We start from the raw sequence: 25,732 nt of genomic DNA, 5'->3' as shown, positions 1-25,732 counted from the left end.
CAACTGATGAATGGATAAAGAAATTGTGGTTTATATACACAATGGAATACTATGTGGCAATGAGAAAGAATGAAATCTGGCCTTTTGTAGCAATGTGGATGAAACTGGAGAGTGTTATGCTAAGTGAAATAAGTCATACAGAGAAAGACAGATACCATATGTTTTCACTCTTATGTGGATCCTGAGAAACTGAACAGAAGACCATGGGGGAGGGAAAGGAAAAAAAAATTTAGAGAGGGAGGGAGCCAAACCATAAAAGACTCAAAAACTGAGAACAATCTGAGGATTGATGGGGGGGGGGGGGGGGAGTGGGAGGGAGGAAAGGGTGGGTGATGGGTATTGAGGGCACCTGTTGGGATGAGCACTGAGTGTTGTATGGAAACCAATTTGACAATAAATTTCATATTAAATAAATAAATAAAACAAAGTAAAAAAAAAAGAAAGCAGACAAATCCTTCTCAATTCATACTCTGTGCTAAGCATTATTCCATTATTTTTATGCACTAATTCATTTAATCTTCACAACCAACCAGTAGGGTAAGAAATATTATCATTCCTATTTTAAAGTTGAGGAAATGAGGTACAAGGGAATTAAATAATTTGCCCCAAATTACAAAGCCAGAAAGTGATAGAATTGAGCTTTAAACAGAGATGGCCTTAGTCAATACACTACATTGTCTATGACCAATAGACTCCATGCCTTTCAATGTACAATAAGCAATAGTAAAGGCATTGTTTCTTTAAACTAGAGATGAGTAAAGTAAGGCACAGGAAAGATGTGTGATTTTCCTCTAATAAACTAAGAAACAATATGGGAAAAAGATAAAAATTATATGTGGTTCAAAAGGCAGAACAGGAAACGATACAAAAGGGCCAAAACCTGATGGATACTACAATGGTTATTATATGTAAAATATTGTACAATATATATAATATATAAATGATATTCACAAATATTTATAATTATATTTATATAATAAATAGGAAAATTAAAAGTTATCTTTTTTGAGAAAGAAGAATAAACAATGTATCATATAAATATTATCTTCAAATTAATGTTGAAGTATAATACAATTCCAGTTGGAATCCCAGGAGATACTTTTGTTGTTATTTATGGTGCATGTGGGATACTAGATAAAAGAATATTAAAAATTATATTGAAGAATAGTTGCCAAAAAGTAGTCAAAAAAAATGAAAAAGAGAGCAATGGGGTTGAGGTCCTGCCTAACAGATATCAAAAAATTATAGGAAACCATTGTAACAGAATCAATATTGTGTTGGCACAGTGATAGACACTAGATTAGCAGATCAGGAAAGGGAATCTAGAATTAGATCCCAGTCTATATGATGACTAAATTGATACATGTGACTAAGTTGGTAGTTCAATTTAGTGTGTGTATGGTGGGCGGAGGGTTATTTATAAATGATATTATTATCGTTATCCATGTAAAAGAAAATTAAATTATGCTCCAAACGCAAAAGTAAATTTCATATGAATTAAAAACTGTCTAAAAAATAACGCAATAGAAATGTTGTAAGAGAATAAAGTAGAATTTATTCTACTTTACCCAATCAAGTGCTAATGGAGACCTACTTAACCAATTCTGGAAAACCAAAAGCTAGAAAATATAAGATGTGGATATCTCTGTGAAAAAAATGAAAATATATATATATTGTGTAACAGAAGATAACATAAACAGAGATAAGATACAAAAAATAGATATAGAAAAAATATTTGCAAGAGCACAGGAAGAAATCATAGCACAGAAAACTCCGTGTGTTCAGCATCCCAATTTCTCTTCCTAACCACAACTGGGGCCATGAGACTAAATTCTGGCCAGTGCAGTATGGGCAGATATGACATAAGCCACTTGCTGGCCTTGAAAATATCCTGTTCTATCCTTGCATTAGTTATTTGTTGTATAACAAATTACCCTAAAATTTAGAGGCATAAAACAACGAGCATTTATTACCTAACAGCTATGGTAAGTCCAGAGTCTGGATGAGGCTTGACTAGGCCCTCTGGTTCAAGATCTCTCAGAGGCTGTGACCAGATTGTTGTCTGGTGCTCTGAAGTCTTGATTAGGGAAGGATCCACTTCTAAACTCACTGATGTAGTTGTCAGAGTTCAGTTCCTCAGAGGCTGTTGGATGAGGATGTCAGTTCCTTGCTGTCTTATTGGCTAAAGGCCTCTCTCAGTTCCTTGTCAAGTGGGGCTGCTGGCTTCTCTCAGAATGAACACAAGTAAGGCACAGTTGAGAAGCATGGTCTTTTTTCAACCTAATCTAAAATATGACCTCCCATCATCTCTAATACACTATGTTTGCTATATGTGAGCCACTAAATCCAACCTATGCAGGAGGAGAGGATTACATAAGTATGTGAAAACCAAGAGGTGCCTGCCACAACTCTCCATATCTCTTTTCCTGCTATGATGATTTTGGAGCAACATTTCCTGGATATAATATCTACAAGGTGAAGGAGGACTTCTTGACCTGTAAGAAACTTTGGCAAGTTGAGAAGTAAAATTTTATTGTGCTGAGCCATTGAGATGTTTTAACATGATGTAACATAGCCTATCGTGACTAACAGAGTGTTTATTTACAACACACACAGAGTATTTACAACTTGATGTGATGGGGATGAATAACCCAATCAAAAAGTGGGCAGAGGAAATAAGATTTAATTCACAGATTTGCAATAGAAACATAAGATATCATAATGATAGGAGGAAGAGGAGGAGTAATAATAAAAAGCAATATCTATTGACAGTTTACTTTGTACAAGTTACTGCTCTGATTTACATGAACAGATTTAATCTCCACAAAAATAAAACAGATGAAGTAGTAGTTCCTATTATCTCCTTCTGACATATGAAAAACCTCTCTTAACAGAGAGGTTAAGAGAATTGTCCAAGGTCACACAGCTAGTAAGCGTTGGAATCAGAATTAAAATCCAGAAAGTCTGGCATCTGAGCCAGTGTTTCTAACCTCTAAGTCATGCTGCTTAAATATATTAGTCAGGGAAATGCCAATTAAAGGAACAGTCATTACATATCAGTCTAGCTAACATTTGAAAGAATCAAAATACCTATCAAATACAGCATTAGAGAGCCATGATGGCAAAAAACAGCAATTAAAACAGACTTTGTGGGAAGCAGTCCTAAAACAGTTATCATTTGATGTACATGCTTCCTTGGTTCCAACAATTCTGCTTCTGGGAAACCGGAATAAAAGTGGAAGGATATTAATTCCCACATTATTCATCACAAAAGAATTGGATGCAAAGACTTTCCCATAACATGCAAATGTTTTAATAAATTTTTGCATATCCACTCCATAGTATATAACACTATGAAATGAAATAGAGCTATACCAATCACCCCAAAGTGATTTCCATGAAGTGTTGTTGCATTAAAATGGCAATACATAGAGAACTGTGAAGGATATGGCCCTATTTTCTTAGAATAAAACTAAAAAATATCCTATATATTTGTTCATTCTATGTGATTCTATGCACTGGGCATAAAATAGTGACCAAAAAGTCAAAGGCCAAAGTTTGGAGATTGGGGAGCAGCCAGGAAAGGTGACTGAGAAAAATGACCATTAAGTGAAGTAGAAAGAGAAACAAGAGAGTAGGTGCAAGGAAGGCAGATAAAGAAATTGGTTCAGAAAGAGGAATGGTCAAAGTTGCTGCTAGATAGGATAGGCTGAGGAAATTTATTTTAGTAACATGGAAATCATTTATGCATTTCTATTTTCAAGATTGGAGTGTGTGTGTGTGTGTGTGTGTGTGTGCTAGGGATGGATGCCTGATTGAAGAGGGTTCAAGACAGAATAGGAGACTAAGGGAAATAAGGGACAACGACAGTCATATCTTTTAAGAGAGCTTTGATTTAAAGGATAAAGTGTAGGGACACCTGGGTGGCTCAGTCAGTTGAGGCTCCAACTCTTGATTTCAGCTCAGATCACGATCTCATAGTTGATCAAGTCATGAGATGGAGCCTTACATCAGGCTCTGCACTGAGGACTGAGCTTGGAGCCTGCTTAGGATTCTCTATCCCTCTGCCCCTCCTTCACTAGTGTGTGGGCTCTCTTCTTCTCTCTCTCTCCATCTCTCTCTCTCAAATAAAATAATAGAAAATAAATAAATGAAAAAGGTCAATATAATAATATAGCAGTAGCTGGAAGGGGATGCTTTGTTTTGTTTTGATTTTTAAGATGGTAGATATTTCAGATTAGTTGTATGCTAACAAAAGCCATCCAGTAGGGGAAAATTCATGATGGAAGAGAGAGGAGGCAACCACTAGAGTGATGCTTCAAGGTAACTAAGTGGAAATGGATGTTAGTGCACAGATGAAGGGAATGGTCTGAGGAGGTGATAATGGTTCCTGAATTATAGATGAGGCAGAGATGCGGAACAGATCTTGGGTGTTGGCAGATGTGAGTGTGTGGAAGATGTTCTCTAATTTCTTATATTTTCATAGTGAAGTACAGAAGCAAGGTTGTCAGCTGAGGGTGAAGATTGAAGGAAATCTTGGCAGTTTGAAGAGGAAAGGTATGGGTAATCATCTAGAGGAATGGCAAGGGGAAGAACTATACAGTGGGATTTTCCATCAGCACCAATGCTCTTCTTGAGGTGATACATTAATTTTTTTTTAATTTTAAAATGCTTATTTATTTTTGAGAGAGAGAGAGCAAGCGGGGGATGGGCAGAGAGAGAGGGTGACACAGAATCTGAAACAGGATCCAGGCTCCAAGCTGTCAGCACAGAGCCCGATGTGGGGCTCAAACTCACGAACTGTGAGCCTGAGCCGAAGTTGGACACTGAACTCACTGAGCCACCCAGGTGCCCCTGAGGTGATACATTCAAAGTGAGCCCAGTCATCTGAGGATTTTCCCCAGCCACACTCAGCTGCCAAGGTACACATGTGGACTAGGCAGAGACTTGAACATAGACAGGGTAGGGTGACACAAAGATTGGCCCTGTATGACCTACAAGGGGTAAAGGATAATGAACGGTGACAGGATAATATCCTTCACAGTTTTCTACATATTTCCATTTAGCCAGATAGATCAGAGCTTTTTTGGAGTTGGGGTATTAGAGGGAATTAGCTGAAAAGATAGGTCAAAGAGTAGAGTGCTTAAAATTTGAGATTGTGAAGGGGATACAGTTTTTGTTAGTGTTAGTATTATTAGGATTAGTATTGACAAGACCTAGTATATAATCATGGAACTGAAAAGCTGAGATGGGGTAAAGTTATAAGCTACTAGGAGAGGGAAGGTTCAGAGACTGAGAAACTGGAAAGACTGCAGGCATGGACGTTGAAATCACCAAGAATTATAGTAGGAGTAGTGTTAGGAGGAGTCAGAGCAAACAATATAAAATTCTTCAGGAGTAGCTTGAGGGTCTGTGGATGATGGCTAAAGGAGGGTTGGATGGTATAGTATGCTAGCATGAGCTCTGAAGTTGGAATGTTTTTTTTTAATATATATTTATTTCTGAGAGAGCAAGAGTGTGTGAGCAGGGGAGGGGCAGAGAGACAGGGAGACAGAGGATCTGAAGCAGGCTTCGTGCCGACAGCAGCAAGGCTGATGTGAGACTCCAACCTATGAACCAAGCCATGACCCTGAAGTTGGCATGTTTTGGAAGGAGAGAGGGACAATGTTGTTAAGGAGAATCAAGGAGGACACTTGCCTCACTTCTGGGCTGTGAGATTTAAAAAAACAAAACAAAACAAAACAAAACAAAACAAGCAAGCAAGCAAGCAAGCAAACTAACAAACAAACAAAAACTAGCTACATTTGGAGGGTTCTGAAGAAGAAGCAGATTCTTGGGGAAGCATCAGGTTTGAGACAGAGCAAGCAGATTGATGTTGCCTAAATGAAGGCCTCCAAGGATACCAAGCCATTATCCCTCAAACCTGTAATTGTTACTTTATTTGGAAAAAGAGTCTTTGCAAATGTAATTGTTAAGTTAAGATGGAGAGAGTATCCTGGATTATCCAAGTGGGCCCTGAATGCAGTCAATCACATGCGTCCTTACAAGAGAGAGTCAGAGAGATGTAACACAGAAGAAAAGGTACACAGAGATAGTGACATGACGATGGACCAGAGAGAGATTTGAAAATAACTTCCCTTGAGGTTTGGAGTGATGTGACAAGCCAACCAATGCCAGCAGTCGCCAGGTGAGGTGTGCATTCTTCCCTAAAGCCTCTGGTGGGAACACAGCCCCACCAGCACTTTAATTTCAGCCCACTGATACTGATTTTGGACTTCTGGACTTGAGAATGGAGAGAGAAAATTTCTGTTTTAGGTCACCAACTTTGCAGTAATTTATAACAGCTGCAGGAAACTAATACACAGGTGAAGGAAACATTCACAGAAGGGAATGGGAAGAGTGGATTTTGTTGAGGACAGACTGTAAGCTCCAGAGAGCGCAGGGGAAGTGGGGAGACAGAATTGTACAGAATGGAAAAAATCAAGTGTAGCTCCCAGACTGATGATAATAAGCCTGGGATCCTTGGGCTGCTTGTGGCTACCCACTGCACAGGGATGAGAGTGATGGCATTATCCTGATCACCCAAGAGGCAGACTTTGAAGGGAGGGATGCAGGGGGTGTATTGTGCCAGGAGGAGGAGTTCTGGGGGTCCCTCTTTAGTTCTACAAATGAAACTGTGGAGGAACAGAAAGAACTTTACTGAGAGCACAAGATATATGTATATATTTATAGATGTATATATATGTACAGATTTATGGATGTAGATATATGTACATATATTTCACTAGGTGTACATAATATGTATATATATTTATATATGAGTCATATGTATATTTATCATTGTGTGCATGTAAATATATTTGTGTATGTATTTGAGTGTGTGCATTTGCATATAATTGTTTTTTTAATGTTTATTTTTGAGAGAGAGAGAAAGCGAGTGAAAGAGAGGAAGAGAGAGAGACGTAGACACAAAATCTGAAGCAGGCTTCAGGCTCTGAGGTGTCAGCACAGAGCCCCATGAGGGGCTTAAACTCACAGACCATGACATCGTGACCTGAGCTGAAATCAGATGCTTAACCAACTGAGCACCCCGCATATTATTTTTAAAGCATGGAGAACAAGGGAAAAATGACAATCTGGGAAGGGTAGGGGGGATAATGGGAATAAAGAGGGAAAGAAAAATTTTGGCACTCAGAAAAGAAAACAAAGCAAAAAACGATAGGATATGCAAGGATCACATTTAGGCATTTATATAAAACTGCATAAATGTGTAAATATATGAGAATATTTTTAAATGAAGTTAAATTTGTAAAAATATGTATAGCAAAAAAAAATCCCCAAAAAACATGTTAAAAGTTACATCCAAGGGGCACCTGGGTAACTCAGTCGTTTGAGCATCCAACTCTTGATTTTGACTCAGGTCATGAGGATAGAGCCTCAGTCAGGCTCTGCACTAAGCATGGAGCCTGCTTAAGATTCATTCTCTCTCTCTCTCTCTCTCTCTTTCCCTCTCCCCTTTCCCCCTTGTGAACACGTACTCTCTTTCTCTAACAATAAAAATTATATACAAATTAACAATCTAATCTTAGTTTCCCCTGAATTTGCTCTTCTTTATTTGCAGTTCACTGAATTTATGGTTCTAAACTGATCCAGTGTGTGCAGACAATTCAACTTATGGGAACTCCAGCTTTCCCTCTCTGAGTTGCGTCTGGGCCCCTCCTTTGTGTCCCTGAAAGGAAGAGGCTGCCAGGACTCAGTGGCATCTGTGTGCTTGAAGGAATTTGTCTGAGATGACCTTAAGGTACATCTACTTTGGGAACTGGTCTATTCTTATGACACAAAGACAGTGGGGCTAAGAATTTCTGGATATGGGTGTCTACTTAAAAACAAAACAAAACAAAACAAAACAAAACAAAACAAAACAAAACATTGTGGCCAGCCAGATTGTCTTCTTGTTAATACCATTTGCCACTAAGCAGGCTTATAATTTCAAATCTAAGGTTCTTCCATAAATGAGTGCTAAACAAACTGTCTTACTTTTACGCTGTGAAGCTAAAGGCTTTTTATTTTTTAGCATCTCTCACCCTCAAAATTTCACCCATTTAACAGTTTAATGCACGTCTTGGAGCTACGCATTCCTATCCTGGATCATCATCATTCAGAGACAGATGAAGGGAGAAAAAAGTGCATGGAGGATTGCTAGAAAAGTTTCTATGGGTTTATCATACATCATTTCTACTCACATAGTCCATTATTGTATCCCAGTCAGTCACAGAGCCAGACTATCTGGGCTCACATTCTGGCTTTATCACTAAATGGCTGTGTGTCTGTGGCTAAATTACTTTATCTCTGTGCCTCAGACTTCTCAACTGTGAAAGCTGATGATAATAATCAATGGCAATGACCTCATAAGTTTGTTGTGAAAAGTAAATAGACTAATCCATGTACTGTCCTTAGTTCTTCACACATGGTAAACACCAGGTGTATGTGAACTGTTATTTGTTTTTTTTAATTAATTAATTTTTAAATTTACATTTAAGTTAATTAGCATATAGTGCAACAATGATTTCAGGAGATTTCTTAATGCTTCTTACCCATTTAGCTTATCTCCCTCTCCCACAACCCCTCCACCAACCCTCTGTTTGTTCTCTATATTTAAGAGTCTCTTATGTTTTGTCCCCCTCCCTGTTTTTATTTTATTTTTGCTTCCCTTCCCTATGTTCATCTGTTTTGTATCTTAAAGCCCTCATATAAATAAAGTCATATGATATTTGTCTTTCTGACTAATTTCAGTTAGCATAATACCCTCTAGTTCAATCCACGTAGTTGCAAATGGCAAGATTTCATTCTTTTTGATTGCTGAGTAATACTCTAGTGTGTGTGTGTGTGTGTGTGTGTGTGTGTGTATACACACCACATCTTCTTGATCCATTCATCCATTGATGGACATTTGGGCTTTTTCCATACTTTGGCTATTGTTGATAGTGCTGCTAAAAACATTGGGATGCATGTGCCCCTCTGAAACAGCATACCTGTATTCCTTGGATGAATACCTAGTAGTGCAATTGCTGAATTGTAGGGTAGTTCTATTTTTAATTTTTTGAGGAACCTCCAGTTTGCATTCCCACCAGCAAGCAAAAGAGATCCTCTTTCTCTGCATCCACACCAACATCTGTTGTTGCCCGAGTTGTTAATGTTAGCTATTCTGACAAGTGTGAGGTGATATCTCACTGTGGTTTTGATTTGTGTTTCCCTGATGACGAGTGATATTGAGCATTTTTTCATGTGTCGGTTGCCTATCTGGAAATCTTCTTTGGAGAAGTGTCTATTCATGTCTTTTGTCCATTTCTTCAGTGGATTGTTTGTTGGTTGGGTATTGAGTTTTATAAGTTCTTTATAAATTTTGGATACGAACCCTTTATCTGATATGTCATTTTCTAATATCTTTTCCCATTCCATCAGTTGCCTTTTAGTTTTGCTGATTGTTTCCTTCCCTGTGCAGAAGATTTTCATTTTGATGAAGTCTCAATAGATGAAAATTTTTGCTCTTGTTTCCCTTGCCTCTAGAGACATGTTGAGTAAGAAGTTACTGTGGCTGAGATCAAAACGTTTTTGCCTGCTTTCTCCTCTAGGATTTTGATGGCTTCCAATATGATGTTTAGGTCTTTCATCCATTTTGAGTCTCTTTTTGTGTATGGTGTAAGAAAGTGGTCCAGCTTCACTTTCTGCATGTCGCTGTCCAGTTTTCCCAGCACCACTTGCTGAAGAGACTGTCTTTATTCCATTGGATATTCTTTCCTGCTTTGTCAAAGATTAGTTGGCCATACATTTATGGGTCCATATCTGGGTTCTCTATTCTGTTCCATTGATCTGAGTGTCTGTTTTTGTGACATAGTGTCTTGATGAGTACAGCTTTGTAATACATCTTCAAGTCTGGGATTTTGATGCCTCCAGCTTTTGTTTTCTTTTTCAAGATTTCTTTGGCTGTTGGGGTCTTTTCTGGTTCCATACAGATTTTAGGTTTGTTTGTTCTAGCTCTGTGAAGAATGCTGGTGTTATTTTGATAGGGATTGCATTGAATATGTAGATTGCTTTGGGTAGTATCGACATTTTAACAATATTTGTTCTTCCTATCCAGGAGCATGGAATATTTTTCCATATGTTTGTGTCTTCTTCCATTTCTTTTATAAGCTTTCTATAGTTTTCAGTGTATAGATTTTTCACCTCTTTGGTTACATTTATTCCTATGTCTTTTATGGGATTTGGTGCGATTATAACTAGGATTGATTCCTTGATTTCCCTTTCTGTTGCTTCATTATTGGTGTATAGGAATGCGACTGATTTCTGTGCATTGATTTTATATCCTGAGACTTTGCTGAATTCATGGATCAGGTCTAGCAGGTTTTTTTGGTGCAATCTTTTGGGTTTTCCAAAAAGAGTATCATGTCATCTGTTAAAAAGAAAGTTTGACTTCCTCCTTGCCAATATGGATGCCTTTTATTCCTTTGTGTTGTCTGATTGCTGAGGCTAAGACTTCCAATACTATGTTGAATAACAGTGGTGAGAGTGGACATCCCTGTCTTATTCCTGACCTTAGGGGGAAAGGTGTCAGTTTTGCCCCATTAAGGATGATATTAGCGTTGGGTCTTTCATGTATGGCTTTTATGATCTTGAAGTATGATCCTTCTATCCCTACTTTCTTGAGGTTTTCGTCGAAAGAGGATGTTGTATTTTGTCAAATGCTTTCTCTGTATCTATTGAGAGGATCATATGGTTCTTGTCCTTTCTTCCATTGATGTGATGAATCATATTGATTGTTTTGCAGATATTGAACCAGCCCTGCATCCCAGGTATAAATCCCACTTGGTCATGGTGAATAATTCTTTTAGTGTATTGTTGGATCCAGTTGGCTAATATCTTGTTGAGGATTTTTGCATACATATTCATCAGGGAAATTGATCTGTAGTTCTCCTTTTTAGTGGGTCTTTGTCTGATTTTGGAATCAAAGTGATGCTGGCTTCATAGAAAGAGTTTGGAAGTTTTCCTTCCATTTCTATTTTTTGGAATACCTTCAAGAGAATAGGTATTAACTCTTCTTTAAATGTTTGGTAGAATCCTTTGGAAATCTATCTGACCCAGGTCTCTTGTTTTTTTGGGAGATTTTTGATAACTAATTCGATTTCTTTACTGGTTATGGGTGTGTTCAAATTTTCTATTTCTTCCTGTTTCAGTTTTGGTAGTTTATATGTTTCCAGGAATTTGTCCATTTTTTTCCAGATTGTCAATTTTTTTGGCATATAATTGCTGGTAATATTCTCTTATTCTTGTTTGTATTTCTGCTGTGTTGGTTGTGATCTCTCCTCTTTCATTCTTGACTTTATTTATTTGTATCCTTTCCTTTTTCTTTTTGATCAAACTGGCTAGGGGTTTATCAATTTTGTTCATTCTTTCAAAGAACCAGCTCCTGATTTCATTGATCTGTCCTACTGGGTTTTTTGGTTTTGATAGCATTGATTTCTGCTCTAATCTTTACTACTTCCTGTCTTCTCTGGTTTGGGGTTTTATTTGCTGTTCTTTTTCAAGATCTTTAAGGTGTAAGGTTAGGTTGTGTATCTCAGATGTTTCTTCCTTCTTAGAAAGGCCTGGATTGCAATATGCTTCCCTCTTGTCTGCCTTTGCTGCATCCCAGAGGTTTTGTGCTGGGGTATTATCATTTTCATTGGCTTCCATGTACTTTTTAGTTTCTTCTTTAACTTCTTGGTTAGCCCATTCATTCTTTAGTAGGATGTTCTTTAGTCTCCAAGTATTTGTTATCTTTCCAAATTTTTTCTCGTGGTTGATTTCGAGTTTCATAGTGCTGTGGTCTGAAAATATGCCCAGTATGATCTCAGTCTTTTCATATTTGTTGAGGACTGATTTGTGTCCTAGTATGTGATCTATTCTGGAGAATGTTGCAGGTGCAGTGGAGAAGAGTGTGTATTCTGCTGCTTTAGGATGAATTGTTCTGTATATATCTGTTAAGTCCATCCAGTCCAGTGTGTCATTCAAAGCTATTGTTTCAGTGTTGGTTTTCTGTTTATATGATCTGTCCATTGTTGTAGGTGGGGTGTTGAAGTCCCCTACTATTATGGTATTATTATGTTTGTGATTAATTGATTTATTTGTCTGGGTGCTTTCACGTTTGGAGCATAAATGTTTATAATTGTTAGATCTTCTTGGTGGATAGACCCCTTAATTATGATATAATGCCCTTCTTCATCTCTTATTACAGTCTTTATTTTAAAATCTAGATTTTCTGTTATAAGTATCACTACTCAGGCTTTCTTGTCATGACCATTAGCATGATAGATGGATCTCCAGCCCCTTATTTTCTATCTGAAAGTGCCTTTAGGTCTAAAATTGGTCTCTTATAAACAGCATATAGATCTATTGTGTTTTCTTATCCATTCTGTTACCCTATGTCTTTTTATTGGAGCTTTAGTCCATTGATGTTTACAGTGAGCACTGGAAGATATGAATTTATTGTCATTACATTGCCTGTAGAGTTGGAGTTTCTGGTGGTGTTCTCTGGTGCTTTCTAGTCTTTGTTGCTTTTGAGCCTTTTTGTTTTGTTTTTTTGTTTTTGTTTTTGTCTTTTCTCCCCTCAGAGTCCCCCTTAAAATTTCTTGCAGTACCAGTTTAGTTGCCACAAACTCCTTTAATTTTTGTTTGTAGGGAAACTTTTAATCTCTCTTTCTATTTTGAATGACAGCCTTGCTGGATAAAGAATTCTTGGTTGCATATTTTTCCAATTCAGCACATTAAATATATCCTGCCACTCCTTTCTTCCCTGCCAAGATTCTATGGATAGGTATGCTGCAAACTTGATGTCTTCCCTTGTAGGTTAAGGACTTTTTTTCCCTTGCTGCTTTCATGATTCTTTCCTTGTCTGAATATTTTGCAAATTTGACTATGATATGCCTTGTTAATGGTCGGTTTGTGTTGAATCTAATGGGAGTCCTCTGTGCTTCCTGGATTTTGATGTCTGTGTCTTCTCCCAGCTTAGGAAAGTTTCTGCTATGATTTGCTCACATAACTCTTCTACCCCTTTTTCTCTCTGTTCATCTTCTGGGACCCCTATGATTCAGATATTATTTCTTTTTAATGAGTCACTGATTTCTTTAATTCTTAAATCATGCTCTTTTGTCTTAGTTCTCTTTTTTCTGCTTCATTATTCTCTGTAAGTTTGTCCTCTATATCACTGATTTGCAGCTCGGCTTCCTCCATCCTTGCCACCGTGGCATCCATTTGAGATTGCAGCTCAGTTATATCATTTTTTATTTCATCTTGACTAGCTTTTACTTCTTTTATCTCTGCAAAAATGGATTCTAATCTATTTTCGACCCCAGCTCATATTCTTATTATCATGATTCTAGTTTCTGGTTCAGATACCTTGCTTGCATCTGTGTTGATTAAGTCCCTGGCTGTCATTTCTTCCTCTTCTTTCTTTTGGGGTGAATTCCTTCATTTTGTTATTTTGAAGGAAGAAATGAAATTAATAAAGTAAAAAAAATTAAAATTAAAAAATTAAAAACAACACAAAAAATCAAATAATGGATGCTAGATCCTAGGTGTGGTTTTCTTCTTAGGTTGTTGAAAAAAAACTTGATTAGATTAGAGAAAAAAGAGAAAGATAAGAAAAAAAAGGAAAATAAAATAAGAGGAAAATAGTTTGAAAATTTGAAAAACTGGATATCATAAAATGCAATAAAATGAATGGTAGGAGTAAAATATAATTTAAAAAGTTTACAAAAATAAAAAATATGGTAGAAAAAAATTAAAGAAAAATATTTTTATTTAAAATTGAAAATAAAAATAATTTTTTTCTCTTTCTGTATTCAAGAATAAGAAAGGAAAAGAAAAAAATTGACTAGATGTATCAGTGAATAGAATCAAGTACGATTAAAATTATATTTTTTCCCCCTAGAAGTCAAACTATGAAGCACTTTATAGTCCATAAACTAAGCAGGCAGAAAGACTTACAGTGTTCCTCAAGAGTGCAGTTGGCCCAGTTGGGTGAGGTTTAGTGTAACGGCTCCATCTTCCACTAGATGGTGCTGCTTAGGTTACTGGGGTGGATTGCTGTGAAGCTTGTAGGTGTGTATGCGCTGCGAGTGAGGGGTGTCACCCAACTACTAAGTCTCTATTATCAGAACTCTGCACTCTCCCCTACCAGTGATCAAGCACCCCTCCTTCGTCTCTAGCTTCCATCCACTCTCCACTCCTACACTCTCTGTGACTAAGCAGGCTGCCAGGCAGCACCTCATTCCTGAGTTTTATCTCACATAGAGCTGTGTTTCCCAACTCCTCCCTTCTGAGTGACTGTGGCTTTGACCCATTCCTACCCTTTGGGGGAGGGTCTCACTGAGAAATGGCTGGGTACTGGCCACACGCAGGAATGTTCGCACAACCGTGCTGCTGCAGAAGCTTAGAGACTGTGCCTGGGTGCCAGCCTGCCCCAGAAAAAGTTTGTGAGATCATGCAGCAGCATTTCAGAGATTATGGCAAGTCACAACACACATCTGTCACCAGGTCACCCCTAACATCCTCTCCAACAGCAGTGAATGCAGCCATTCTCCATGGTCCACTGGGACCTTTGACTGTGGGGAGGCCACACCGCCTCTATCAAATGACCTCCCAGCAGGGGAACAACCACTTCCTGTGTGGCCCAGGACCCCAAGGACCTTACTTTCTGCTCCCATGGATATACCCTCCCACCAGAGCACCACCAGGTATTGAGCTGTGGAGTTTCAGACTCTGTGCTTCCCCTGTTTATAGAGTCTTAATGGAATTTAAACACTCTCCTTTCTCCCTTTTTTGTTCAGTCCCTTGTGGCTGTTTCCACTCAGACTTTTTCTTTCCAGCTCCTTTCGTGGGGGAGGGGATGCTTTTCCCTTACTCTTCCCTATCTCTGTCCTCTTTATGCAAACAAAAACAGCTCCCTGCCCTCTGCAGTTTCTCTTTCCTCCAGTTCACCTCTCTGCACTGCATACTTGCCAAGTTCTATGGTTCAGGTTGTTCAGATTGTTGTGTTAATCCTCAAATCAGTTTTCTTGGTATGTAAGCTGGTTTAGTATTGATCTGGTTGCATTTCAGGGATGAGAGATGCAAAACAAAACAAAACAAAACAAAACAAAATAAAACAAAACAAAAAAACTTCCATGCTGTTCTGCCATCTTGGCCCATTCCCTAGTTATTTGTTGTTTTATTTTGATGATGATGATGATGATGATGATGATGACAATTGGTGAGTATGGGGAAATAATTTCCCAAGAGTGGATGAGTGGACAGGAAAGAAGAGATGAGATAAAAGCTAAAAAGAATAAGGGAAATGAAAACCTATGACTTTGGTTAGGATTTGGGAGGCTGGAAGTATTTTGGAAGAAATGAAGTGTCCCAGAAAAACAACAACAACAACAACAACAACAACAAAGAATAAGAGTAGGGGACTGGTGACTTGAATTGCATGAATACGCAGTGTTAGTACATTAAATCCTGAGGTCAGGAAACTTAGACGGGTAATGAGTATATATGAGCAAAGTGTAGGGTTCTGGCCAAAAAAAAAAAAATCTATGTGTATAATCACTTTCAATAAGACTAAAACTATGTCTCATGAAAAACAAAACCCACATAAATACATGCTTAAATTATGTACACTAAGAATGAGTTCAGATAGGAAAATGAATGTATCTTTACACATATTTTCAACAACTTACTGGGACAGCAGAACTTCCATTCAGCAAGCCAAGTACACACTTTCTTTGGTTATTTACTCATCCAATAACTCAGCAACAGAAAAATTGGCTTTTAACTTCATCTTGCCCAAGGACAACTTTCTCATTCTGAAAGGAATTTTTAGTTCCAATTCATAATAAATACCTCTACTTGTATTTATATTTTTATTTTAGAGAACACCGGTGAATTCTTGGCAGGCAGTGGGATACTAATGAGGCACATTGGCTCACAATCCTATCAGTCTTTTAAATTAGCAGTCAAATAAATTTGTCAAAGAACATAGCATGCCTTACACAGAGATATATCTTGTATTCATGGAATTATCCGATACAGATTTTACAATTTCTGTTTTTTTCTAATATAAAATGGAATCTGATATTTTATATAGACTCCTAAAAGGAAATTTTTGGCTTTACTTCTGTTCTGAAACTTTCAAAGACTTGTTTGAGTTGCCTTAGGCAGGGTCTTTTAGAAGTTCATTTGTGTGTGGGGTGGGGGGATTGATTGCCTCTTAAAAGAGGAGTGCCAAAATAAAGTAACCAAAATTATCATTATTTTAAATGTTGATATCTGTTTAATTTATATTTGCAATAAAAATGTAATATAATTATGCTAGTTCCAACACAATTACAGGATCTTTTAAAAAGATATATTGATTGGCACTTGAGAGTTATGTAGTAATGTAATGGCGCAAAAGTGAAATTTATGTAACAAGTATCTTCATCTTCCAAAAATGCATTGTTCCCTATGGAGTAGCCCTGTCTTCCCCTTCCTCTGCCCTCTCCATATGTACAATATATTCCTTTGGCAAACACTGAATATTCACCTACTATTCTTTTTGGTGTTGACAGTAGAGAACTTTAAGATATGGATGGCTGTTATCTGGAGAAAGGTTTTTACAAAATGGTTGTATTGGCAGCTTCAGGGAGCAGTTTTCTCTCAGAAGGTAGTGGTAGAGATGATGCAGGTAGGCTGAGTCCAAGAACCCAGGGGAAGGTCCCACAGGATCTTGGCTTCATGCAGGATAGAAATCAAATGTGAGCCAGAGAAAGTGGAAACAGATTTTATTGAATTGAGTAAGCCACAAGGAGAGAATAGCAGGCCCAGTGACTGGGAAACTCTGAAAGGAAAGGAGAATAAGTCTTGTCTTTGCTTGGGCTAGGGATTAATATTAGAAAAGGGCCTAGGGTAAGAGTTCCTCCAGGAATCCAGGGTAGGGTCCAATCAAAGGTGAGCATCAGGTGAATAATAGGTATTATTCCATAAATTACTGAAGATAAGCGTATCGATGCCAGCATCAGCCAAGGTTTGTTTGAAGCTAATGTCCTGGAATATGTTTGGGATCTGGCTCTTCTTAGGTGTTATCAGGTGTTTGGGGCTTAGGACAAAATTCAGAGAATGATAAACTTTCTTGCTCCCCGCTGGAAATGAGAATATAGCTTCTTTAGCCTATTCAGAGACAAAACATAGATCATGAGTAAATGGGGTCTAGCAGAAAAACAGCAGAGATGGAGCCTTTCTAAAATGGAGTCCCTTCAGCTTCTATCTTAGAGATAGTAGTCATAGAGACCCAGTGTTAGGAGCTACACTGAAAGGTGTTCCCCTGAAAGGTGTATATATTGAAGCCCTAATCCCCAATACCTCAAAATTAGACTGTATTTGGAGATAGGGCCTTTTAAACAGTAATTAAGTTAAAATGAAGCCATCCTAATCCAAGCTGACTGGTGTCCTTATAAAAGAGAAAATTCAGAACCACAGAGAAACACCAAGGATGCATGTACACAGTGGAAAGACCATTGAAAACACAGGGAGGAGGTGGTCCATCTGCAAGCCAAGAAAAGAGCCTCAGGAGTCAACAAACCTATCAACACCCTGATCGTGGACTTCCAGCCTCACGTACTGGGAGATTTTGTTATTTTGTTATGGTTCCATCTTATAGCAGCCCCAGCAAACTAATGCACCCAGTTTGTTAAATGACCCACTCGAGATTCTCTCCACCATTTTTTGCATTAGACCCTTTCAAATTAAAATTGCAATGGACAAATTTAAATAGGCAAGAAAGGCTTTATTCAAGACTATTGAAATAAGGGAAGAGAGACTGAACTTAAGTCCATTAAAACAAACAGTAGGGAATTTTTTAAGTCCTGGGGTGAGTGAGTAGAGGAAATTAGGAGGGAGGTTCATCTGTGGGTTATGTCCATCACGATGGGTTATTCTGAGTTTGTGAATGTTTTTCTCTGTAATTAGGTCATCTGTGTTTACTGACTGGTCTCCATTATAGTTAGGCTCCTACTCTGCCACAGGGACTAGAAAAGAGGGTTGCTGTCCCTTCAATGTTTATATTTTCAACAAATAGTTCTTAGTTCCTCAAGAAATTCCTGGATTATAAACCTGACAAAAGGCTGTGGGAAGATTTATATATATTTCAAAGGAGCAGAGTAAGAATTTATAATTTCAAGTTTTCTAACGTAAATGTTCTAAGAAAAGGGAGGTCAGGGGGCTACAGCTGGGAGAAACCAATCTGAAGTTTAGTCAAGCTGAGGGGACCATCACAACCATTTTAGTCAACCCCTTTGTTATGGAACAGGCTGACCTCTAGCCTGGAAGGCATCAGTTCCCCAACATTGATTTGCCTATGTGCTATTGCAATCTGGTGTCCCTAGCAGTCACTGCTACGGAATGGGATGCATCCCATAGTACTGGACTAAGAAATTCTAGTCATTTCACAGAGGCCAAGCAAACACAATCAGAAGGCAAGAAATAACCCTGTACTATCCCGCCATTCTGGGCTTCCGCAAATCGTGCCTTAAACTGGATCTCATTAAATCTACATCCCATTTCCCACCTCAAGTCACTCAGATCCCAGCAATTACCCAGTAAGTGCTTTCCAAAGAGCAAATATAGGATTCATTTCCTTGTAACTTCTCCATCTGTTTCTTTGTTTTAAAATAGCACAGCTTTAAAATTGGTGCCACCATTGAAAACAGGTAATGTTCTGTTTTCATTCTATTTCCTCTGCCAGGAGGTGCCTAAGCTTAGAGAGAAAATCCCCCTCTGCCTAAAGCCCCAGGAAAGTAAGTGCTGGTGTGAAAGCATCCATGGGGACACAGGAATTACCGTATAGCTGCCCTGTACAAAACACCAGTGGGATGCACCCACTGGAGATGCACATTATCATGATCACAGTCACAGACTTGAGTAATAGCCCATGCTAGAATGGCGATGAGCTGTCTTGAGATGCCTAGCAATTTTCCAGGCCTCTCCTAAAGGGTTTTAGGTGAAATCTCAATGTTTCTTACTGAACCTTGGGGGAACATCAGTTGTTTACAATTCAGAGTAGCTATACAGACAATTTCCTCTTTTCTTAGGTTAAGAAAACAAATAAATTAAGTAGAATGACTTATCTTTCCTGGATGTATCATTTATGGAATTATAAAGAAAAAAGGTTTAATGCTATGAGCCTGACCTCTGTGATTACAGGGGAGAAGAAGATGGAGTAACAGGTAGACTTATTAGACTTCTAGACATTTGGGGATTCCTTCCTATTTTACAAATATCTTCATTACAGTTGCTGGCTTCCTATCAGGATAAATGCATTCAAACTTTGCTTTGAATGGCAAAAGCTGGTTTTCCACCTTTTGGGTTCATACAGTTTTGCTATTTCCAAGTGTGTTGTAAACAGAAGAGAAAGAAAAGGGTAGAAGAGGTTAGGGCCTTGGCAACAGCTCCCTCCCAAGTGTTGTATGCAGGTTGAGAACACCAGTGCTAAGGGACACGTACTCCCACCCCCACCTCCACCCCCACCCCCAAATCCTTACCAGGTGACTTACATATTTTTCCCTTTTCCTGCCCAAGTCAACTGGGACCTCCAAATGACCCTTAATTCCTATTTTACATTTTCACATGCTTTTCACATTAAATGATTTTGAAGATACAGGACTGAATGATTGGAAGCATGCATAGCCCTTCACTAATACGACTAAATTTTCTAATCATGGTGAAGTACATTGCCTCAAATCCAGATGGTGATTTTGTTCTCGCACAGGCTTGTAGGTCTAAAGGTACAAGATGTATGACAATAATATTCACTCAACAAAAATTCATTGACCATATCTGATATGCTAGGTGCTCAAGACACAGCCATGAGAAGAGAGAGTGCCCCCCTCCCCCACCTCACAGGGCTTCCAGTCTTCCTAGGATAACAAGTAATTAAAATGAAAGTAATAAAGCTCTAAGATCTTCTGGTGACAGCATATAGCCCAGTCTTGGTTGAATGGAGTTAAATATATATAAAGGACATGGACAATTTACCAAAGTGACATTTAATCTGAAAACTAAATAAGAGCTAGCCAGATAATGTAATGTGGGAAAGGGATCACAATAAAGGGAATAGGGTATGAAGGTCTAGACTCCAGAAGCAAGAGAAAGCCTGGCTTCTGGAAGAAATGAAAGTATTTCACTGTGACTAGAGAAGTGAAGGAAAGAGTGACAAAAACAGAGACAGGAAAAAAAGAGATAAATAAGGTAAAAGAGGTAAATACAGTGTAGTTTCTAAATAATTGTGTAAATCTCCTCAAAGTGTTTGGAAAATATTCTCAGGCAATAGCCACTGATAGAAAAAAGTAATATGCAGTAAGGCTGCTCACCAGGACACAGTGTTACCAAAGAAAATGTCTCTTTCTCAGCATTGATGGACTCTGATCCAAGACAGACCCACACATGATCCTCATTATGTTTTCTCTCACTACTATACTGCCAAGTATCCATTCCAGAGGGAAAAATAAATTGGAACATTTCAAGATGTTATGAATCAGAAAGTTAAGACAGAAACTAGGTAGATAAAGCAGAAATGGCACCCATAGGCTATGCTCTCCAGTACAGAGCTGGCCTCTGTATAGTCTATCCTTTGCCAAAAAACTTAGCTTGCCCTCACTCAGAGCCACTTCTGGAACTTGCCACATCTTTTTACAAGTTAGATGTCTCCCTCCCCCCTGAAGGCACTTCAACACTTGGGTATAAGGCTTGGCCAGGAGAACAGAGACTGGATTTCACCCCCTAACATAGGGGAACTCCTGTGTTCCCCCCAGCCTTGAACCTGAATGACCTTAGGCAGAAGACCTGCACACAACACACACACAGTTTGTCCTTTGTTTTGACTTTATCTGTTACATGACATGAAATAACACTAATTATGTGTTAATGTGGAAAAAATAATTGTTCTCTAAAGAAGTAAAGAACTGTTAGCTAATGAAACCATGGATAATTCACTTCACACAAATTAATGCAATCATCTCGCCTCTCCCTGGTTGGGAATTGTGTCACAGAGGGAGCAAGAGCTTGAATTAGAGATGAAGGAAAGGTGGATTATTCCAAAGTGTGGTGGCTTTAAGAGGGAGGGACAGAGAGAGGAAGGAAATCTAGTAGAATTATATGAAGTGTTTTATTGCAAGGTAGCATGCGAGTCCTGGGAAAAGAAAGATTAAACAGTGGTTAAAGAGTACTGAATGGAAAATGTGAAGAAGCCAAATACAAATTTCACTGTGTTAAATATTTTCCTCGGCTGATCCTGCCTCTGGCAGCCATGGTCCTTTCTCCGCAGAAAGCAGCCCTGAGAGTAGAACCATGAATCCTACAGCTCAGGGACCTTGTGGCTTGTATTGATTTCCTTTTTCCTTCTAACTGACCTGGAGACCTCATCACCATGTCTAGTATTATTTCCAGTGGGGGGGGGGGGGTGCTTGGAATTCCAAACAAATTTATAAGTCTTTGTGTCAAATTGGAGTTACATCAAGTAGAAATCAGGGAACATTCTTTTCTTAAAAGTGACTTCACTCTGGTATATCTTCCCATTACATTTCAGGAGATTAGACAAAGCAAGAGTAAAAATCATGAGATGGAAAAGTTGTCTGGGATCACAGCTTGTGTAATGCAGGTTTCTTGGTCACCAAATAAACTCAATTTTGTAGATTCAAGTGTGTGCTGATTAATGTCAGGGAATCACAAGGCACAGATGCAGAGTTGATTACTTCCTACAGGATTTCACTTTCACAATAGTGTTGGAAGACTTCTTTGAAATTTACATTTTGGTAAAAACAAACAAACTAACTAATTAAAGCCAATGATGCTCTGAGTTTCCAGTGAAATTCAAGTTGACTGAGCTCCAACGGGTGATACACCATGAAGTAGTGTGTGCACCAGATGCGAACAGTATGGCACCTCATTTAATCTTCACAATAACTCTTTAGACATTATATTTTCAGTAGTCAAATGTGGAAACTGAAGGACAAATCCAAGGCCATTCAGTTAGTAGGTAGTGGATATGAACTCTGTTTTACGTAGCTTCATAAGCTTTGCTTTTTCTGATATGCCATTTTGCTTGCGTGCTTTCCTAGTAATTCCTAAATGTTCACATATGCCAGTTGTGGTTTGCACCCACTTAATTCTCACAACATAACTCCAGGGAGTATATGGTCATTTACATTTTATAAATTAAAAAACTGAGATTCAGTAATGGTAAGTATATTCTCAAGGTCACGCAAGGGGTATGTAATAGATCACATGGAGAGTTTAAAACTAAATATTTTAGATCCAACTTTAGTTCTTTTCCTACTCCCTCTCATCTTCCTTTCTCAAGATGTTTTGTTCTAAACTCATCAAAGCTCATGCCACTTAAAGTAGAATTGGCTCTCCGTCACTTTTAAAACTTACCTGTCTTTTGACCTGTCCCTCAAAACCATGCTCTCTCTACACTGGTTGAAAAATAATCTTATATATTAATTCAAGCCAGGATATTGGTGGCAGATTAGTGGTTTCTTGTATTATAAGTAATCCTTGCATGTTTCCTAAGAGACAGCAAAAGACAGAGTTTCAACCCACTGGGATGACCCTTACCTATTGGATGGAATACTAGATACTGAGGTACAGATGGAAAGGAAGATGTACATTTGAGCAACAACTATTACCACACCTCTAAAATCATATGATAAGTGATAAACCCAGGACATGCATAGATAGTATGGTGGAAGATTCCTGTGGTGTATGCTCATATGCTTACATCAGTAATAAATTTATAATTACAGAGAAAACAGATCTAGAACATTCTTTGCTTCTAAATTTCTTCTCTTTACATTAAGAGGGTGGAGACTTTCTGTATCACAGTCAGGAAGATCTCACAGGTGATAATCTCAGAGAAAAGATAGAAAAATGATGTTGAGCAGGGTGGTAGTCCTCAATTATGGTGTTTTTCTCTTTTGTGTAATTGAGAACCTAACACCAAAGACTATTAATAAAAGGTATAATGATTTTCCTATTAAATTGAAAGACTATAGACAATCATCATTAAATATTGAAAGAAAAACAACAACAACAACAACAACAACAACAACAACACACTAGATTTCTTTGGCAGGACAATACCTACTCAATTTTTTTGTTTGCCTTTCTAATAAAGTTAATGACATTCTCTTCTTTTCTACTAGCTTAATAAAATATTGACTTATAAAACAGGATAGGGAGGTGATATGGCTTCAAGCTTAGCTGAGATGTAGTCTCAAATGATTTTCTCAAGTTCTGCTTCCTCTGGGTCTTCCCTCTCTGCTCTTCAGTGTGTGAGCTTTATTCCTAGGTTTACTGTATGGCATGGCTAAGATAATGACCAGAAGCTTCAGGCTGTAAGCTACCAGCTTATGAACACCAACTGGAAAAGAGTGCAGCTTTCCTTAGAAACTCAGGTGAAATTCCTTACCTTTACACTGATTTGCTTGGCTTTTGACGCATGCCTATTTCTGAACCAATCTTGTGGCTAATGGAAGCCTGATGCCGTGATGGCCAAGACTGGGTCAATACTGCTGAGGGTGGTGTCAATCTGAGTAGAACCAAAGGGACTGAGGAAGGAAGAAAGTACACAGATGAAAAGAAAAAATAGGCTACCACAAGGTAATAATAAAAGGTACAGCACAAGGAATATAGTCAATGGATTTATAATAGCATTGGATGGTGACAGATGGTACCTCCACTTGTGGTGATCGTAGCATAATGTATAGAGTTGTTGAATCACTGTGTTGTATACCTGAAACTAATATAATATTGTGTATAAATTATACTTTAAAAATCTATTTATAAATAATACCAAAAGGAAGAAAAACCCACAAAGACATAGGTGTTGATTGAAATACGATGTTATCTTTTATAGTGTGCAGAGAATTATGGATAGACCAATAAAGCAAGGAACACCTTTTTCTTTGAAGTACCTTTTTCTTTGAAGTTCAGATTCTGTTGAACCCAAGGTTGGCTGGAGAGTATGTCGACTAAGCAATCTTTAATTAGTAATGTAGTCACAGCATAGCCACGAGTAGAAAGGAATTAGCTGAGTGACATTCCCCAGGTTTGTGTGACCCCTGTGGTTCTTACCTCAGAGCCCATAATACCAGAAAGAAGCATGTTTCCAGAGAAAATTTTAAAACAGGAAAAAGATTATTCAACATATGGAACTCATCCAATAAGGTAAATCATTTCTGAAACCCAGAATATTCCCCCTATTCACTCCTAAGTGGTCAGCTCCTTCTTTTTCAGCTGTAATCTGTGCTAATCACCTATCTTGAAAAAGCAAGGGACTAGAGGACCGTCCAGCCTGGCTGATGCACTGGTCATTAACATTGACTTTCAGCTGTGAAGGAGAGAGAAAATGGGAATTGCAGTCATACTGTGGACAAGAACAAGCTTACAAGGAACATTGTGGAGAGTTAAATCCAAGAGGCAAGTAGAGGGCAATGACCAGGTCTGAAGCAGTGGCTCACCAGCAAAGGACAGACAAGAGAGGCAAGGGCAGATTCAGGCAGAAGATCCTGATCCAGTCCCTGAGCCCATGGAGCCTGGGGAGAGAAATCCTCTTATTGAGATCTGATCACCCTATGCTGACCAGCTTTGAAGAGCACTGGTTCAATCGCCTTCTCCAGGAAGCCCTACAAACCTGATAGGAGCATGGAAACACCAGAGTCCTTGGCTGTAGTGTCACCCACACTGTAGGTGGTCATAAAAGACCTAAAAGCAAAATTACAGTGTTATAAACATAAGAACACATACTGGGTAAACAAAAATAAATAAAATAAAACAAATCCCACAAAAACATATATGTCTTACACTGTTTTGCTAACCACAGGAAGAAAATGGATTACATTTTGAAATAATGAGTGACATTTCTCATCTTTTAGACCTCTAAATATTTCGGAAACACCACATAATGTGCAGTGGGTTGTGTGCAGTGACAGAACTTTGTCATCTTACTCTCTGATGTACTATAAAGTCATTTCCAAAAACCTGGCAGAAGAAACCTCAGGTACCATCAAGAAATACTTTGCTTTGTTTCCCAAGTCTTTCTCTCCTTCTGGGGGCACCACCTGTAAATCCATATATTACTGCCCAAATAAGAGAAATATAAATAACTCAATCCTCCAGGAACAGAGCCAAAAATAAGCCAAGAATAGAAAACCAAAATAATTTTTACAAGGGCATTTGAGCCAAATAAAGAGAAGTGGATGTATCACCAATAAGGAGAAAGCAGCATCAATATCTTGGTTTTAAAAGAAAAAATTGAGAAATCATTAGGCATTTTACAAAGTGCAATAAACCCTGCTAGTGCTAGCAAAAGCTGGTTTTCAAGGTGCTCAAAGAGATTCGGCAAGCTTTCTCTAAAATATATACAAGAGATGTCTGAAGAGATGATAATCAGATAAAAGCAGCATCAAGAGAAGAAAATGGTACACATGGAGAGAGCACAAAAAATTAAACTCCAAAGGATTTTAACATAGTGTGAGAAAGAACCTAGTTCTCTAAATCACCGAACAATATAACTCCCCTGGGAGAAATAACCTGTGAATAAACTTGAACTTTACAAAATGTGTTTATTTTTAAAGGTCTTTGTAATTAAAGGTATATCTTTGGTTGAACCATAAATATAAAT

At 38.2% G+C, this 25,732-nt stretch overlaps 1 long non-coding RNA gene across 1 annotated transcript in view; it reads left to right on the top strand.

The window, feature by feature from the left end:
* The first annotated feature begins 8,993 nt into the window (after window positions 1-8,993).
* LOC113600607 (uncharacterized) overlaps window positions 8,994-25,732 on the top strand; it is a 54,977-nt gene continuing 38,238 nt past the window's right edge. Inside the window, exon 1 of the long non-coding RNA XR_008292582.1 lies at window positions 8,994-14,771. This is a non-coding gene — a long non-coding RNA (uncharacterized LOC113600607). The remainder of the gene's footprint in view (window positions 14,772-25,732) is intronic.

Source organism: Acinonyx jubatus, chromosome F2 (assembly GCF_027475565.1).
Source record: "Acinonyx jubatus isolate Ajub_Pintada_27869175 chromosome F2, VMU_Ajub_asm_v1.0, whole genome shotgun sequence".
In the NCBI taxonomy this organism is placed as follows: domain Eukaryota; kingdom Metazoa; phylum Chordata; class Mammalia; order Carnivora; family Felidae; genus Acinonyx; species Acinonyx jubatus.
Note: the sequence above shows the minus strand (reverse complement) of the source record. Positions and strands in the feature narration are given on the sequence as shown.